Source organism: Ceratotherium simum, chromosome 10, assembly GCF_057802395.1.
Source record: "Ceratotherium simum simum isolate JZ-2026a chromosome 10, ASM5780239v1, whole genome shotgun sequence".
NCBI classification, from domain to species: domain Eukaryota; kingdom Metazoa; phylum Chordata; class Mammalia; order Perissodactyla; family Rhinocerotidae; genus Ceratotherium; species Ceratotherium simum.
In genome coordinates, this window is record NC_141909.1 from 67,980,415 (window position 1) to 67,993,980 (window position 13,566).

The following is a 13,566-nucleotide window of genomic DNA, read 5'->3' on the forward strand; positions in this document are numbered from 1 at the left end:
TGTTGGACAAAGGAAGTTTCATGGCTGAGCCTAATGTCAATGGGATGAAAGAAGCAGCAAATATTTGGTAACAATAACACAACCTACCACATTGTACTAAGGATTTTAACCTTTATCTAAAGAAAGACAGCTTCAGATGAATGTTAAGCATAGGAGTGACATTATCACTCCATCTGTGAAGATCAGTTTTTATTTTTGGAAAAAATCAAAAGTCATTTGGAGTCAAAGTCAGAGAAATAAGGTGGATGATCATACTAAGTAACGTTGTTTGGGGTCAAAAAATAGGATACAAATTTTATAAAGTAATAAGACTTTATTTTTAAGACTAATTTTTCTGTGAGATTATGTAAAGCTATGATAGCATCATTTTGATGTTTGTAACTGCCCAGCTTAACTATCTTAAAAGGAGTGACAATTATTTGCATATGTAGTTTCTGGTGTTTGTTTTAAAAATCATTATTTTATAATAATATCTTGAGCACTGTATTCTGATGACTACTTTTACAGACATAGAACACTATACAAGATTGAATTTTACACTGCAATTACACTGAATGTTATTTCATCTTTCTTTGCAATATAAACAATGGTGGTTTGAGAGTGTGAGTGTTTTTGTCCCAGGGTCTCAAGGGAAGGAACAGATAAGCACCAGGAGAGCTGAGCCAATCCTCAGGCAGAGCTAGATGTGATCCTTTGAAGCCAGAATTCCACCTTGTTCTAGTGTTTGAAAAAACACCAGGCCTCTGGGGAGGAGAGTGTTACCTTTAAAAGGGTCTGTAACAGTGAAGTCAGGGGAAAAGGAAATCCAAACCTGACATGTACTTCTCTTTGAGGAAACAAGTCTCACCTTTCAGTGACCACCTGTACACCAGATGCGGGGCCACGTTCCAGCAGAGGAAACTACATTGGAACCAGGAGGCAGTTTGGAACCTTGAAGTCCTCCTACGACTCCAAGGCTAGGCCCAGTGTCCATAACACTCTGTTTATATCCCTACTTTAGCACTTGCCGGATAATTTAAATGATCTGTGAGTGTGACTTACTTCCTCATAGACCATAAGTTCCTCAAGGGAAGGAATAGTGTTTTGTCCCCCTTGCTATTCACCACCTAGCATAGTGCCTGGCGGATATTCAACCAAACAGATGTAGGAAAAGAGGGCCATTGATCTAGCCATTTATTCCTCTGAACAAGTTTGGCAGTGGCTCCATTAGAAGAGAGAGAATTTCAGAGTCCTTGCTGGTAATGCCCGGGAAGAGCTCCAGACGGCTGCACAGCGTGAAGGAGGCAGTGGGCCAGGAGGCAGGCTGGCAGGAAGCTACATCCAGAGACTCACCTGAGAGAAGCTCCTGACAGAGAAATGGGCAGCAGAATACACAGGAGAGACCCACGGGTGACCCCAGGACCGCCTGAGCCCAAACTGGGAGGACATTGGGAACCTTGAAAGTAGGGCATCAGACTCTATCACTGCTTGTTGCTTGATGTCAGATGTTTCTTTCATACCTTGTGACCAGTATGTTGCAAGGAGAAGAGCCCTGGGCTCTCCAGAAAGCTGGATTCTCCAGGTTTTTAGGTGGGAATTAGAACCAAGAAAATTATGACTGCCTCTCAAATGATCCTGAGCTTATCAGACTCTGAGCTCCTTACTGGCTGGCACTGAATCTTACCCATAGTCATCTCCAGCATGGAGTGATAGGAGCAAAGTCTGTATGTGTGTCCACATGTACATTGCGGTGTGGCCTGAAATTAGGACAGACTCACCCCCAATTTCCTATGTCTTATATCATTATAAGGCTACACCCTGATTAATTCATGCGCATATACTCAGTATTAACTTTACTGATAACTTATCTTTCATCTGTTTCATAAAAGTAAAAACTAATTAGTTATTTGTTTAGATTCTGGGAAAACAGAAGTTTTGATGGTTTTTGGAGCCGGGTGAATGTGAGCCTTAGGCACTTCGTTCTCCCTGCAAGCCCTCCCAAGAGCAGTGACCACCCAGGTTGTCTGCTTCTAGCTGGTAGACTCATTGCCTCCTAGCCTGTTCTGGACTGACTCAGACCACCAGGCAGATAATTATGTTGATAGGTTTCAGGCAAACTGTGAACCTGCAGGCAAATAAACATAAGAAGCCTGGGCCAAACAGAACTAAACAAATACCTTTGCTGTGGGCCTCCCTAGAATTTTCAATATGCTCTAGAGCATGGGTATACCGCATTTCCCAACTTGTGTGACCTCAGAATGCTGTCCTTGCAGATACTCATATAAATAATGCTCTGCATAGCCTGCTTTGTGATTTCCTGGAAAGTAGGAGCCAGGAGCTTCAAGTCAGGTACTTTAATATGAGCCCAGCTCTGCCACAGGGAATGACGCAGGCCCCTGAGAGCTGTGGCCATGGTGGAGATCTTGATCATTACTGTAGGTGACTTTGGGTAAATCACTGCACCTCTCTGGGATTCATTTTCTTTTTCTGAAACATAAAGAAGTTAGATACCTCTGGACAATCAAGTCCCATCTATTCTGTAGTTCTATAATATTCCATCCTATCCTTTGGCAGGAAGACATTACCAAAACAATAGCATTTTTTGTATCTTAAGGACAACATATAAAAAAATTCAGGCTCCCTTATTGCTATAGAAATTTCTGTGATTGCTTGACTCCATGTATCTCCCCCTGAGAAGCCAATTTGGGGTTTTGCTCCATCTTGCTGAGAGGATGAAGTCCAAACTTGGGCCTCTTATGATTGGCTCTGTCCTGTTACTCCCAACATCTTCCCAACCATTTACTCCCTCTCCTCCTCTCCCCATGCTACAGAAAACTATTTACCCTTCTTTTTTCAAAATACTTTTTCTTTCTTTTCTGCCTCTGGTACCCTTACTTATCTTTCCAAATGTTGCATCCTCTAGGAACCCTACCCTGACTTTCCTAGGAAGAGTCATAGTGCCCTAAGTTACCACAGCATTTTGGGCATTTTCATGGTATATAAAAATTGTATGGTACTTATATTATGCCTGCCTAGACAGTGGTAGGCCCTTGATCAAAGTTTGTGGAATTGAATTGAACATCAATTTGGATTTCTGCTCCCCTGGTTCAATAAACAAAGGACATTTTTGATCCCACAGTGTCTGATTCCAGGACCCCACTTTATGACGTAAGACTGGTCCCTGGGCATCTATAGTTGAGTGTCACATTCTAACAAAGGGACAGCCACAAGGGCATTTTGTCACATTCCAGTCTGGAATTTGAATACTGTGTCGATGGGAAAACAATCTGAAAATGGCAGGAGTTAATGAATGAAAACCATAGTGGCCTGAGCATACCAGTGGCAGAGCAAGACTAATACCCTATCTTAATAGTTGTAGTTATGGCTTCCTGGAACTGTTGGAACCACCTTAATTACTGCCTGTTTCTAAGCATTGTTCTCTATCCTTCTCACTGATGCTGTGAACTCCTGATAAACTTAAACCAGACCTGATTCTGTTGCCATCAAGGAATCCTAGCTGTGGAAGGAGACAGGAGGAAGTCGAGTGGGATATTCGCAGTTGTTAGAACAGTGAGGGTCCTGGATGTGCATCTGAAACTGAGGATTTGAACAAGGTGTAAACAAATCTCTGAGAAGTGGAGAGAACCCTATTTTTTCAAAAGCATAGAGAACCTGTAGTGATTAATAAAATTTTGTCATTAGGTATTTTTTCAATTAATGGATACTAAAGAGTTTGATTGCAATTCTCTGAAGTGTTGAAAAATTTTTTGACATTAAAAAGAGATCCTTGCCTTGAGTTAGACAAAGAGTTTTTATGCAATATCAAAAGCATAATCCAAGAAAGAAAACCAATAAATTGGACTTCATCAAAATTAAAACCTTTTTTCTGTAAAGGATACTTTTAACAGAATGAAAAAACAAGCTTTTAATAGAATGAAGAAACAAGTCTGGGAGGAAAATATTTGCTACTAGCATATCTGACAAAAGACCTATATCCAGAATATATAAGGAACTCTCAAAACTCAACAACAAGAAAACAATCCAATTTTTAAAATGGGCAAAAGATATGAACAGATGTTTCACCAAAGAAGATATATAGAAGGCAAATAAACACATGGAAAGATGCTCAACATCATTGCCTTGGGGAAATGCAAATTAAAACCACAATGAGATACCACCATACTCCTATTAGAACGGCTAAAGGAAAGAGAAACTGACAACTCCAACTGCTGGCAAGAATGCAAAGCAACAGAATTCTCATATATACCTGGAGGGAATGCAAAATTGCACAGCCACCTTGGAAAACAGTTTGATAGTTTTTTATAAAGTTAAACATACACTTACCAAATAATTCAATAATCCTTACTCCTAGGTATTTACCGGAAGGTAATGAAAACTTATGTTCACAAAAAAACCTGTATGTGAATGTTTATAATCAGCTTTATTCATAGCTGCTCAAAACTAAAAACAACCCAAATTTCCCTCAACAGATGAATGGAAAATCAAATTGTGTGTCTACTTATAATGAGTGGAATACTATGTAGTACTAACAAGATACAAAATATTTATACATATAACAACATGGATGAATCTTCCCAAATGCGTTTTGCTAAGTGAAAGAGTCCAGACCCAAAAGGCTACATACTATATGATTCCCTTTATGTGATGTTCTGGAAAAGGCACAATATAGAGACAGAGGATGGATCAGTTGTTACTAGGGATGGAGGGAGTGGGGGCCTGGGGGTGGGGAGGATCGACTACTAAGGGGCAGCAAAGGGAATTTTTGGAGGGGATGAAGCTGATCTGTATCATGATGGATACATGACTCTATACATTATGCAAAACCCATAGAACTGTAAAAGTAATTTTTATACCATAAAGAGTAAATTTTACTATATGAAACAAAAAATAAATTTAAAAAAAAGACTATTTGGAGGGTGAGGAAGGCTGATCTTTGTCAAAACGGAGTACAAGTTAAGAGAAACAAGTTATGAAATCTAGGTTACATTAATTTTTATATAATTACAAATAAAAATACATGGTACAGAATTCATGAAACCTAGGGATCTTTTTGTATACCATAATTAAGATAAAACACTACCACTTGTTACAGAAGTCTGTGTTTTTTTAAACCCTAAAAGAACTCATGGTTTGTTTGGTACCATTTTCATGCGTGATCAAAAAAGCCCTATTTTCTTCCCTGTGGATCACAAACAAAATCCTCTCTTTAACCATGTAGAATTCAAGATAAAATGTTTAAAGTTCTGTTGACTTGATCTTTTCACTTGGTTTCCTTTTCTTATAAAGGTTTTTCAAATCAAAGAACAAGTCTAAAGTTTGTATCACTTGAAAGGGTCGTTTTATTGGGATTTCACTGAAGTGAAGCTGATGTACTTTCTTTGGAATGAAAGTATTGCTTCATCGTAAAAGCTTATTGATCAGAGCACCACATCTCCAATGATTTTATGAGAGCAAAATCATCTTGCTTTAAAACAAAGTTAAAATCAATTTACTCAAAAATGGACATGCTACTGAGCATTTGAGGGCAAATTAAAATTTTGACTCCTTTTGCATTAGAGAGAAAATATTGTGTTTTTAACGTCAGTGAAAGAAAAACGACTTCTTTAATGCGACATGAACTCTATTGGTAAAATTTGTAGGATGAAGCGACAGACTGGTGAGTTTGCAAATTAGTAAGCAATTCTGTTAATGAGGACATGCGTTAGGAATGCAGCTCCTGCTCAGGGTCACCCAATACACTGAAGCTTTCCAAATGTGCTCCATCTCAGCCCTTGAACGCTTCACAAGCCAGCATGTTATATGTTCTCTAGTGTTTTAGGCCTTATGTGCTACTGGACTTAGAGAGGGATTTACTTTTGAGCAAATATAACTTGCCTTCTAAGTATAGCCATTTCTGTCCCAAGGGAAACAGCGCTGCAGGCTCTAAGCTGAGAACTGAATTATGCTATAAGATAGGCTCTTGCATTTTAGAAAAGAAAAAAAAACTTATTTGGCCAGATTTTCTGTTTGTGTGGATAGAACAAAGTGGAGACTTTTTGGAAGCTACATTGATTTTTTTTTTATGTCATTTGGATGCTTTTTGACTTTGAGTATATCAAATAGTTTCCCAAAAGCTCCAATTTGCTACCAAAACTAGGAACCTGCCTGGTTGAAATTATACCCCTGGCTGAGGGGTTAGGATAGTAAAACAAGAGAGGACAGTAATCTAGAAGTTGTCCCCACAACTGGGAACCCCAGGAAGACTCTAGGGAGGCAATAAGTAAGCCATACTTTAACCAATAACCAAAACCAGTGGACTGGATAGCATGATGCCAGGGAGGAAAGACTTTATCAGCAGCTCTGTTGTACTCTCTAAAACACCAAGACGACTGTATGTGTTTAATAAATGCTTGTTGACATGAGTCTGTACAACCCATTCCCCCTGCATATGCTGTACCTTTTAGAGATCATCCTCACAGCTAACATTGGTTGTATGCTTCTTCTGTGGTGGGCACTTCTAGTGCTTTACAGGCATTGTCTCATTTAATATCCACATCAACATCAGAGAAATGAGTGCCACTGTTATCCCCTTTTACAGATGAGAAAATGTGCCCTAAGAGAGTAAATAATGTGCCCAAGGTCAAAACATTGGTATGTGTTGGTGACAGTATGAAAATCCCAGAAATTCAAATCCTGTACTCAGGGCCACCACACGATACTGTGTGATGAACAGCCTAAAAGAAAAGAGGACTATACAAAAAACAAGGAAGGAGGAGAAGTAGGAGATGATATTGATTTTGATGAAGGAGAGACTGTGGGAGAAACAAAGGATAAAAACTGAAATATGACAAAGCCTTTTCTTTCAAGCTTAGCAATTTATGTCCCGTTGCAACTTGGTGTAAGAAAGCCATCATGACAGCCATTACTCAGTAGCCTTTTCTGAGCAGAAGTCATTGGTCATTCTCTGATCTTTTCATTTTTACTCATTAGGATGTGATGGATAGCCCTCCCCGAGCCCAAACCAGAAAGGCTAAGGCAATGTTCCAGAGCTGATCCAAGAAACATCGCTTCCTTGACCTTCAGCCACTCACTCTCCGACTTCTAGTTGCTGTGGGTCTGCTCGCTGATTACCACAGGACCAAGGAAACATTGACAGTATGTTCATTGCTGCACCATCAGGAAACAAACCTCTGACTAGAAGGGAGGGCCAGCGTTCACTGTCCCCAGCAGGCAGCAGCTGCTGGGAGCTCTGATTTCCACATCCTTCCTTTGAACCTTCCTGGCAGCCCCAACCTGAGAGATTCTACCCTGATGTCAGGCTGTGTGGACACTTCATCCTCAGAGCACTTGGCAGCTAAAGAGAAAGCATGCTAACTCCAAATCCGCTTGTAGGGTAAATGATTAGAAAAACAGACTCAGGCACGGATTTGCACAGGCGCTAAGGAAAACCGAAGGGTCCTCAAGCCCTGAGTCTCTCCACGACTTCCATCAGCTCAGGGAAGACAGAGAAGCCACAGAGCACAGAATTGCCCCCACTCCAGACCCCTGTGCCGGGTCACCTCAGGACAGGCTCGCAAGTTCTCTTTGCCCTAAACAAGCAGTTCCCAGACTTTTAATTTCACGGGCTGGTAAAATGACCAAGAACATTATGGGACTAAGCTAGTGCCAACTGTTTAGTCTGTCTAGTAAGGACATTAAAACAAGCAAACAGACAAACTCCCATCTACTATTTGCCTCAAATCATAATAAGAAGGAGGGTGTTTTGTTTTGTTTTGTTTTTTGTGAGGAAGATTAGCCCTGAGGTAACATCCGTTGCCAATTCTCCTCTTATTTTTTTCTGAGGAAGATTGGCCCTGGCTTACATCTGTGCCCATCTTCCTCTACTTTATATGTGGGACGTCTGCCACAGCATGGCTTGATAAGCGGTGCGTAGGTCTGCACCCGGGATCTGAACCTGCAAACCCCGGGCCACTGAAGCAGAATGCATGAACTTAACTACTACGCCACCAGGCCGACTCAAGAAGGAGGTTTTAATACCAAAAAGGAATTAAGCTAAAGGATATCTTAATACCAAAGTATTATTAAGTCAAAGGATATACTCAGCATAAGAGGCAGCCATTCCTGTCCTATACACATAAACGTTACATCTTCTTTATTTTCTTATTTTTGTCTCAAACCAATGCCACAGCCCAGCTCTTGGAAACCACTGCTCTAAACTACTCTAAACCACTCTTTCACTCTGCCACTCTTTCAGAATCTTGAGAGACCACAGAAAAATTCCAACTGGGAGGAATGTATGGGACAAATGCAGGGACCATTTCAAATGGAATGGGGATATCCAACAGTGGCCCAATTCTCTCCAGCACAAAGAGCTAACAGATCTGGGTATGAGTCCACGTGCCCCACACATATACTTGCTGTGTGAACTTTGGCAAGTAACATAACTTCCCTGGTCCTCAGTTTCCTCATCTGTATAATAGGGTGAATAATAGCCTAGAGGAAAGTGAAGGAATGAATGAAAGCATCTGACCCGGATGCCTGGCTCCTTGTGAGCTTTCCCACCCTCCTCCCCAGGGGGATATTTCTGCCTGCAGTGACTCATCTTCTCACCCCTAGACCACCCCACAGTCTCTCCCACTTTCCTGACAACCTCACACCTTCTCCTCTCTCCCCTGACCTCCCCCAGACCCCATCTTCACTCTCAGGTGGGGATCTTGCTTTCTATTTCACAGAGCAAGTAGAGGGAGCCAGAGGAGAACATCTACGTGCTCCCACCACCTTATCTGCTTTTCTGAGCCAGTGGCCAGATTCTTTGTCTCTCCTGCAGCTCTGGTGGATGAACTGTCCTCCAGCCAACACACTAGTCTCCAGGAAACAAAATTAAAAGACGTCGCCCCTGACTCCATGGAGCTTACGATCTAATGGGAGAAAGGCAAGCAATAAAAAATGATAATAAGATTCATGCTTCCTGATCTAAACAGCAGATGGAGCACAAAAGAAGGAGCATTGGGTCTGCCTTGAGGGACGATCAGGGCAGGCTTTTCACATGAGTTGACCTGAAGGAGAAGCAGCCATACTGGGGAGAGGTGCTGTAGGGTGAGGACATGTGAGAAGGAAGAAGCTCTACCAGAGGAAACCTAATTGTGTTGTTTTGTGTGTTTGAGGAAGATCAGCCCTGAGCTAACATCCATGCTAATCCTCCTCTTTTTTTCCCCTTTTTCTCCCCAAAGCCCCAGTAGATAGTTGTATGTCATAGTTGCACATCCTTCTAGTTGCTGTATGTGGGACACCACCTCAGCATGGCCCGACAAGCAGTGGGTCGGTGCGCGCCTGGGATCTGAACCTGGGCTGCCAGTAACGGAGCGTGTGCACTTAACCACTAAGCCACGGGGCCGGCCCCGAAACCTAATTTTTAAAGCCACTCAGCCTTAGACATTGCCCACCATTAACCATCAAGTGGCTAAAAAATAATAAACCACTCAGAGTGCTAACTTTGTGAATCTGAAACCATCACTTGACAGCAAACATTATCGCCTTGTATCGTTCTGCCTTCCAGTTGCTTATAACCAACACAGAGCCTGACCATGGCCAGAGAATCAGCCTGCACATGGCAAACAATACCCAAGATATCAAAGAGATGTGGACAATGAATGGCATCTGGGTTCTAGTCTCTGCCCTGACGTTTACCGTTGAAGATCTGGACAAGTAACCACCTCTCTGGACTTCAGTTGCCTCATCTGTAAAATGGAGTGTTTGGATTATGGTATTTCTAAGGTCCTTCCAACTCTAAAACTCTGGATGACCACAGAATACATCTGTTATGGACTGAATGTTTGTGTCCCCACAAAACTCATATGTTGAAACCCTAACCCCCAATGGGATGGTATTAGGAAGTGGGCCTTTGGGATGTGATTAGGTTTAGATGAAGTCTTGAGGGTGGAGCCCCCGTGATGGGATTAATGCCCTTACAAGAGTGACGAGAGAGCTTGCTGCTGTCTTCTCTCCATCAGGTGAGGATACAACGAGAAGACAGCCATCCGTGAACCAGGAAGCAGGTTCTCACTGGACACTGGATCTGCTGGTACCTTGATCTTGGACTTCCCAGCCTCCAGAACTATGAGAAATAAATATTTGTTGTTTCAGCCACCCAGGCTATGGTAATTTGTTATCGCAGCCCGAACTGACTAAGACAACATCAGATTTTTTTAATTTATGGAAACGAAAGGAGAAGAAAGGTCTTTGAATTAGAGGGTTGAGACTTGGGCTTCTGATCTCAGTGACGGCTCTCCGGGGTGATGTGAGGCTCCGTGAGTGACCGGGAAACACGCTTGAACTCCTTGTTCCAAGATGCTGCATCATTCTCAAAGAACGTTTCTGATGTGCTCTTTTAAAGTCTTACAAGATCTTTGAATAAAATTTTGGCAGATTCCTGCTCTCTCCATTGATGAGGAAATGACAGGAAAGTGTTTGTGTTCTAAGTGGCTTCTGGTACCCCATTAACGTCTGGCTTTAAGGCCGAGTCAATACCACTTTGTTTTTCCCCAAAGAGTGCCTTGCAACTCGCAGTGCCAGAAACAATAGCCAATCTTTATTAATTAGCTTTTATTTCCTCTGAAAAATGCCTTCAGTCACATTTAGGATAAGAATTTAGTCAGTCCTACCCATGACACCAATTTCTAGCATCTTGCCCATCACACTTGCTCATTTTAATGACTTCACACGAAGCTCTGGGGTTATTCTTTTGTACTTAGAGCTGGGGCTGGCCTTAGGTCACCAGCTAGTGACAACACTCACAAACCTACTTCTTGCTGGACTCTCAGAAAACTGGACCTGTTTTGCTTCATTTCTGCATAAAAGACAGCAACTGGGGATTTTGTTCTAACCCTAAGCCAAAATCTATATCCTCAGGAAGATTGTCAGGGATCAAATTAGCAACAACTGAGGCAGAAAGTGGTTTGTCCTTCTCTCCTGAACTTAATACCCTGCAAACAGGATATAATTCTTAAAGAATGACCCTCTAGGCCAAGGAGGAATTCATAACAATAACTCACATCGATTGGGTATTTACCGTGTGCCACACACTGGTCTAATTGTTTTATACATATGTATACTAACCCATTTAGCTCTCACAACACCCTATGAAGTAAATATTATTATTATTACCATCCCATTTTACAGATGACGCTAAGCAAGACTACGTATATAGTTAGTAAATGGCAGAGCCAGGGCTCACATGGAGAGTATCTGGCTCCAGAGCTCACACTCTAAACACCAGGCTACAGTGTCTCTCAAGTTGCTTCTGGGTGTGTGTTTCCATATACCTCTTCCTTGTAACACCCACCACATTTTCATTACTAGTTAAATTTCTGTCTTCCTCTAGACTGTAAGCTACATGAGGACAGGGCCCTGTGTGCTTCACTCACTACTGTATCCTTATAACTAGCACCACATCGGGTGTATAGAAAATGCTCTGTCAATATTTGTTGAGTGGAACCGAAAATGGCTTCTTTGCCAAATTCTGAGCAAATGCATGAAAAATAGTTGCTAGGTTCAGAGTGAGCAACTGAATGATTCTGGGTCAGGAATTCTCTCCTGCCATCGCTAAGGCTCCCTGGTGGTGAGCACGACTTTGTCCATCACCATTATATTCACAGATGCTACTTAAAAACAATTCCCCAAGGCCTTAACCTTCCTCCATCAATCCCACACTCACGTCCTTTCACTTTAAAAATCCTGAAATTCCTCCATGTACAAAGCACAGCCCACTGATCTCCAGCCTTTTCCTGGGAGCCAGGAAACAACGGCAGATGCGGGGACTCCTGCCCTCGTCATCCTCACCCTGCTGGCTTCCTTCTCCCACCCACGGTCAGGCCAGCCACAGGGATCAGGTTTAGCACGGCCTCCCACGTTTACTGCAGATCTGCTTTGGAGTAGATACACATTCCTGGGGGACCTTGAAATCAAAGAGCTCAGGCCTGTGGAGTGACTAGCAGGGATTACTCTGAATCAGCTTGAGCCTCGGGAATCTCCTGGCTAGCTGAAGCCGACCATTCTCAGAGAAGGTCACAGAGTAACTGCTCAGGTCCCTGCAGGCCTCCTACAGCAGCACCTTCTCCTTGGAGTTTCCTGACCCCATCTCTACCGCAACTTGAAATGGACTGAAGTGACATTGAGGCTAGAGATGAGTATGAGTGATGCATGCACGCCTACACATATGTGTATGTATGTTTGTGGACGGAAGGGAGTGGATTGAGAAAAAGGGGATCCTGTCCACTAAACCCACTTTACCATCTCTCAGCTGAGACACACTGGTGACTCCAAGGGCTAAAAGTGAGCTAGACATTGCTTCAGAAAATGCCAGGAGAGCCTGCCCGGAGTGGCACCATCATCTTCACGTATCTTCATAACACCAGCAATACCTAAGTATCTATCTTAGAATAGCTACCATTTCTAAGAATAGCTACTGTTTATGAGTACCTATTACATGCTGGGTGTGGTGCCCAGCACCTTACAAACATTTTTTACTAAATGGGTAGGTATTATTCATCCCCCTTTTACAGATGAGAAAACTGAGGCTCACAGCAGTCAGGTAACTTGCCCTGCGTCACACAATTAGTGAGTGGTTCTGGTACTGGCTCCACCAACAACTGATACCAAAACCTGAACAGGCCTTGGTCTCCTCACCTGTCAAAGAGGAAGATAATGCTAGGCTTGCCTATTTCAATGACATCAAAGGGGACAAGGGATGTGAAAATGCTCTGAAAAGCACCAAGTGGGTGACTGAAGGTGGTACTAGGGATTCTTTCCCTCACGTATATCATAAGCTACTTGGGGAGAAATGTCTCAGTTTGATTTGTCTGTGTCCTCAGAGATAGCACAGAACAGGCTCTCAATAAATATGCATTGAGTGAATGAATGAAAAAACACACGATAAATGAACTTTTAGATCTAGTGGTTAGGTGCCCCCTCCCAATATAAATTCGAACAATTTTGCTTTAAAATTTCTTTCCTCCAAGCCCCTCTACCTACCCTCTGAGAAAAGCTTACCACCTACAGGTGTGACTCCAAGAGGCTATCTTTCTGGTTCCCTGGGAAGAGCTACGTGTTTATTCAAGTGGAAATGGGCAAAGGTAAGAAAAGCAAATATTTCATTCGCTGGGAACCGACATAGGATAACAGCTTCAACAGTTTTTAAAATGAGATTTTAACTATAGCTCAGAGACTCACTTTTGACAAGAATATTTTTGTGATTCTTACCTAAATTTATGCATATATATGCATATAGATAGACAGATATTTGCATAATTTTTTAAACATCAGTCAGGACAATGTGCATGAGGGTGGGAAAACCCCTAAAACTGGATTCTCAGGAGAATCTGGAAAAAGTGAGAAAGGTGGCTTTGTGTTTGGTCCCATGAATGGTCCATCTGCTCTCTGAACGGCCCTCGTCTGCCCCAGCAGGAAGCACTGCAGTTGGCCGCAGCTGGAGACACCTCCGGGATACGCCACCACCAGCCAACCATGCTGGGAACTTGGCCCACGCTGGCGGCCAACTCGACCCACGACAACATTTGACAAATGAAGCCC

General features: G+C 42.4%; 1 long non-coding RNA gene across 4 annotated transcripts in view; it reads right to left on the reverse strand.

Annotated features, from left to right (window-relative positions):
• The window catches only part of LOC147916167 (uncharacterized), a 162,109-nt gene that overhangs the window by 97,365 nt on the left and 51,178 nt on the right, over nucleotides 1-13,566 (reverse strand). The window contains exons 5-6 of one of the 4 annotated variants that reach the window (XR_015553465.1): nucleotides 9,949-10,093; nucleotides 8,767-9,716 (exon numbers count right to left, since the gene is read on the reverse strand). The exons of the other annotated variants lie outside the window; for them this stretch is intronic. This is a non-coding gene — a long non-coding RNA (uncharacterized LOC147916167). Of the gene's footprint in view, nucleotides 1-8,766; nucleotides 9,717-9,948; nucleotides 10,094-13,566 lie in introns of those variants that run through there. 4 annotated transcript variants of the gene reach the window in all.